Source organism: Sturnira hondurensis, unplaced genomic scaffold, assembly GCF_014824575.4.
Source record: "Sturnira hondurensis isolate 20B ecotype Veracruz unplaced genomic scaffold, ASM1482457v3 Scaffold0024385, whole genome shotgun sequence".
Lineage (NCBI taxonomy): Eukaryota > Metazoa > Chordata > Mammalia > Chiroptera > Phyllostomidae > Sturnira > Sturnira hondurensis.
The window spans coordinates 2,118,136-2,124,075 of record NW_028097016.1 but is presented as its reverse complement, the minus strand read 5'-3'; the positions used below and the strand labels follow the sequence as shown (position 1 = coordinate 2,124,075).

Genomic DNA, 5,940 nt, shown 5'->3' with positions numbered 1-5,940 from the left:
TTTGGTTATTTAATAGCAGCCAAAATGCCAGGATGCAGGGTTGGTAAAAAGACCCTCCCTAAACCCTAGGTGAGTCAGCTCTCCCCTTTGTTTAACCCTTATGCCACACTAGGACAACGGGCATCACACTGGGTCAAGGACATTATTTACAAGTTAATGTGGGATTCTATTTGGTTATAAAATGTTTATTTTTATTTAAGCTTATTAAAATTATAGCTAAATATATGCTCCTGAATTCTGAGAGTGTTTGTGATAAGATGAAACGCAAGTGTGCCCTTGCAAAATTTCCTGACTGGACAGGTTTAAAAATTTGTGCAATCTTACTTCAGTGTTCTATTCAGTAAAAACATTCATGTGAAGACTGTGACTGATCTTAAGGGCCCTGAAGGGTGGTGGCAGCTGGCTAGTGCAGCCTTGGATGCTGTCCATGGTTCTGAATTCTCTGAGGGCATGCACAGGGTTCACTTGCATATTTGGAGGTGCCCTTTTAATCTTGGCCTATGCCTTGTCCTCTTCCTCTGTCTTCACCAAGACATTTTCTCAGGTGCCTTCATCTTCCATGACGTAGCTGGTAGGTTGCACAAATCTATCTGTGAGACCTGTGGTATTTGGTGGAGACAGGTTGGAGAAACCCACACTCTGAGATCTCTGGTGTTTGATTGGGGACACATAGCATGCCTTCACCATCCTCACCATGGAACTCCTCAGTGTATTTGGTGGTCCAGATGAGGGACAAGGTGGTGTTTTCCCCAAAGACAATGAGCTCCCCACCATTGGCTGCACATTGGCCTTGACTTTGCTGCAGATGTTTCATTTGTGACAGTGGAGGGCAATGCACTGTAGGGAGGCCTGTAGGTCCTGCTTGCAAGCCACATCTTGGCAATGGTCTATAGTGGCATGGCCACGCTTATCTATCCTGAATCCCATCTTGGCAGCACTATGTACCTGATGTATTTTTGAGTGGTCTCAACTTTGAGTGAAGACCTTGGCCTCCACCATGAACCCGCTCATCTTCCTGGGCCCCACAATCATGTTGTTACCACTGTCATCCCTTTGAACACTCAGCATCCAGGTGGCCTCCTCTTCCTGGGTGTTGCAACTCATCCCACAGTGTCCCTTTTTTGTTCTTGGGGGGCTGAGTCATGATGGCCCTAGCACTCTGGCCTGCTATAGGCTGATCATATCCTCTCAAGACATTTGTCCTACTTCAGACAATGAAGTCATCGCTCTCAAAGTCAGAGTAAACCAACTCCTCAGGAGTCCCTATCACCAACACCACTTTCCTGGTGTCCCTCATGCCATTGCGCATGAAGTAGGAGGCTTCAATCAACTCATTTATTCTCATCAATGGGCTGATGGGATCCAAGCTGAGGGCTTCCACCACTGCACCTACTTGCTCAGTAAAATGAAGCTACCAAGAGAGGCTTGGTAGCTTCCAGCACCTTCTCTATGTGGTCCCCTAGCTCATAGATGTCCATTGCTGAAGTGACTGCAGGAATGACCCACGTTGCTTGGCACCAGGTGGCACCAACTGTATGATCCCATCCAACCACATCTTTCTCATGGGGAACAATGACACATTTGTTTACATCTTTCAATATGTGATTCTCTGAGACAGCCAGGAAGTCATCAATTGATATGACATCGCCAACAGCATCTGGCAGGACATGGAATTGTTTTACCCATTGTTCTTTCAAAAGATCCATGTACTGGACTTGCAGCCAAGATGGACAAGTAGGTAGACACACTGTGCCTCCTTGCACAGCCAAAATAAACACAACAATTTAGAAACAAAACAACAACCAGAACTGACAAATCATTTAAATGTATGGAAGTTGGACAACCAAGGAGTTAAAAGATAGACACATTCATCCAGACTGGTAGAAAGGGCAGGTCCGGCGGCCAGGCTGGAGAAGGATTGAGACACAAAAAGCAGTGGCACTGGGCACCCAAGGAACCCCGGGCATGCAAAATGGCAGTGGGCCAACCCTGGCTGGGGGTGGCAATGAGCAGACCCAGCAAAGTGGCGATTGTGAAGTGAAGCAATGTGTGCAAGGCAGCTGGCTGACTGGGAAGTCCCACATTTGAGCGCAGATAAACCACAGACTGGGGAGCAAGACTAAACACTCAACCCTGAGTCTCAGCACTGGGGGGGGGGAAGCCTCAAAACACCAATTTAAAACACCTGTGTGGTTGAGGCACTGGAGAGACTCCCAGCCTCATAGGAGAGTTCATTGGAGCGACCCACAGGGTCCTAAAATGTACACAAGCCCACCCACACAAGAATCAGCACCAGAAAGGCCCACTTTGCTTGGAGGAAGTGGCAGAGGGGACCGAGATTCGACAGAGAGCAGAGCAAGTGTCACTGTTCCCTCTTGAACCCTGAACCCACATACAGAGTCACAACCGAGTGACTGGTTTAAATCACCCTGGTGAACACCTAAGACTCTGCCCCTAATATGTAACAAGCATGACAAGACCCCAAAAATGGCCCAAACTGAAGAAGACATCAAAGCTCCACAGCAAATACAACTAAGCAAACAAGAGATAGCCAACCTATCAATGCACAGTTCAAAGCACTGGTGATCAGGATGCTCACAGAATTGGTTAAATTTGGTAGCAAATTAGATGGAAAAAATGAAGACTACACTAAGTGAAATGAAGCAAAATGTACAGGGAACCAATAGTGATGGAAACCAAACTGGGACTGAAATCAATGGAGTGGACCGGGAGAAAGAAAGAAACAACCAAACAGAAAAGAATGAAGAAACAAGAATTCAAAAAAATGATGAGAGGCTTAGAAACCTCTAGGACATCTTTAAACATTCCAACATCTGAATTATAGGGGTACCAGAAGGGGAAGAGGAAGAGCTATAAGTGAAAAAACTTATTTGAACAAATAATCAAGGAGAACTTCCCCAATATGGCAAAGGAAACAGACTTCCAGGAAGTCCAGGGAGCTCAGAGAGTTTCTAAGAAGATGGATCCAAGAAGGAATACACTAACTATATACTTACATTACCCAAGATGAAAATGAAGGAGAGAATTCTAGAACCAGCAAGACATAAGGAGAGAGTAACCTACAAGGAGCTCCCATCAGACTGTCAACTGATTTCTCAAAAGAGACCTCACAGGCAAGAAGGGGCTGGAAAGAAGTATTCCAAGTCATGAAAGGCAAGGACCTATGTCCATTAATGCTGTATCCAGCAAAGCTTTCATTTAGTATGGAAGGGCAAATAAAAAGCTTTCAGATAAGGTCAAATTCAAGGAGTTCATCATCACCAAGCCCTTATTTTATAAAGTGTTAAAGGAACTTAAGAAAAAGAAGATAAAAAAAACATGCATAGTAAAATGACAACAAACTCACAACTTTTAACAAAAACACCTAAAACAAAAACAAACTGAGCAAACAACTAGAATAGGAACAGAACCACAGAAATGGAGATCACATGGAGGCGTAGCAACAGGGGAGTGGGAGGAGAAGAGAGGGGGAAAAGGTACAGAGAATAAGTAGCATACATGGTAGGTAGAAAATAGACAGGGGGAAGATAAGAATAGTATGGGAAATGTAGAGGCTAAAGAACTTATGACACATGGACATGAACAAAAGAAGGGGAATGTGGGTGGGAGAGGACGTGCAGGGTGGAGGGGAATGAAGGAGGGAAATGGGATGACTGTAATAGTATAATCAATGAAATATATTTTAAAAAATCTATGTACTCTTTGGCCAGTTTACTCCGTGATTTTTCTGTGACAGCCAATGCAGCATCAATAAACTTAGGATAGAGGGCTTCTAGCAAGCAGGCTGGCAGATATTCAAACAAGCTTGATATCTTCTTCCTTGTTTGAAATGTAATAGGCCAAGTTGGTAACCTGACTTTGCTGGCACATTCCTGGAAAATCTGGGTACCCTCTTTAATTGCTTTCTTATTTCCATTCCTTGCAGCTTCAATCTGTACTAACAGGAGAACATTGGTTTCCAGGAATGAATCTGACCAGGGTTATGTGAAAGTTCCCGAAGTTCTCTGCACAGGTCTCTGTTCTTCTTCATCATTTTACCTATTGCAGGACTAAGTGCATCAGTTCCTTTCACAAACACTTATTGATTGATTGATTGATTGATTGATTGATTGATTAGAGATGGGAATGGAGAGAGATAGAGAGCAGGAGAAGTATCAATGTGAAAGACAAACATTGATCCCTGTGTCCCCACATGATCATGTTGGCCCACATCTTTCACTTCCTGTTGCCTTTTACCTGCCGTGATGTTAGGTTTATCCCCATGAGGATCCTGGATTTTATACTGTATTCCCAAGACTTGTTCAGCACCATCATTACTCAGTTTCAAGACACCATCTCCACAACTTTCAGCTGAACAAGTAATTTGTAGACACCTGCCATATCTGCCAAAAGAGCACCCAGGTAACAGGGAAGAGCAAAGCTCAAGCTGCCTGCACTACATTGCCTCACATCACAGATGAAAAGAGGACACTTGCACATTCCCCCACAGGCCTCTGGATCATTCACCTTGTTTTCCAATATCTTCTGCAGCAGATACTAGCTCCTCCTTGAGAAACAGACTCTCCTTTGCAATTTTATCTCATTCTCAAAGAATTCTCACTTGGTCATTCAACAGATGCAGCCAAAACCTGGGCCTTTTTGGAATGGCCTCTCTTCTCATTAGAGGTCCCCTTCCTACTGCTGCTCACCAGTCATAATGTGTGTAAGTAGGGTCTCCAACAGTCTCTCCACTGCCAGAGTCATGATCTCTAGACTTCAGAGGATTACCCTCTGAAGTCTATGTTCTCTGCATAGACAGCAGGCATTTCTGTGGGGAAAGGAGCAAGCACAGGAATGTTCCAAAGGCCTGGAGCCAATGGACACCAGTTGGCCTTCCTCCCATCCAGCTCCAAGGAGGGAATCTTGGTGAACTTTCCTAGTAAAAATTCTAAAGAAAGTAGGAATAGAAGAAAACTGTTTAGAACCAATAAAATCAGTGTTCATAGCCAACAGGCAACATCACTCTAAAACAGTGAATGCTAAAGGTACTTCACTATAACAGGGGGGGAGAATCCCTGATGAACCCAGTATTAGTCAACATGGGTGTGAAAATTCTAAGTGTCACGCTAAAATAAGAACATGAAATAATTCTAAATGTTTCCAAAGATCAAATGAAACTCTCCACTTGCCAACAGCACGAGTCTTTGACCGGGAAACATGAGATTGGGTAACAGAGAATCACTAAGTATTAAAATGACAGGAGAAGATACATTGTATAAGGCTGAATACCTGCTCAATATTAAAAAATACAACAGCTTATGTATGCTGTAGGAGACAGTGAAAAATAGAAATGGAAGAAAGTGTCTCATTTGCACAAGTGACAATACCATAAAATGCCTAAGAATAAATCTAATCAGCAAGGAAGTATATACTGTGTCTTTAGAAGACTAATCATAAAAATACCAACTTTTCCAAAGTTGATATATAAATTCAATACACTTTTACCCTAATTCCACTGGAGCTTAATGAGAAACTGGATAAAATTATTTAAAAATTTACATGGAACAATATATGTCTGGAAATGACCAAGAAGTTTGGGGAAAACATTGAGTGATTACTTTATACTCAGATATTGAAAGTGAATTAATATGTGTGGGTCTCATTGTCTCTCTCTTTTACTTTCTTTCCTTAAAGCAGACCTTTTATTATTTCTTGCAGATCTGGTTTGGTGGAGGTGTATTCTTTTAGACTTCTTTTGTCATGGAAGCTCTTTATTTGGCCTTCTATCTTGACTGAGAACCAGAGGGGGGAGGGGAGGAAATTTCAGGGGTAAAAGGGGGAGGATTTACAGGAACTAGTATAAAGGACACATGGACAACAAATAAGGGGGTGGAAATGGGAGGAAAGTGGGGAGCACTGGGGGGGGATTGGGCTGGGATT

At 43.1% G+C, this 5,940-nt stretch overlaps 1 pseudogene; it reads right to left on the bottom strand.

Annotated features, from left to right (window-relative positions):
* Nucleotides 1-498: 498 nt before the first annotated feature.
* Nucleotides 499-4,826, bottom strand: LOC118981638 (catenin alpha-1-like; annotated as a pseudogene).
* Nucleotides 4,827-5,940: the final 1,114 nt, after the last annotated feature.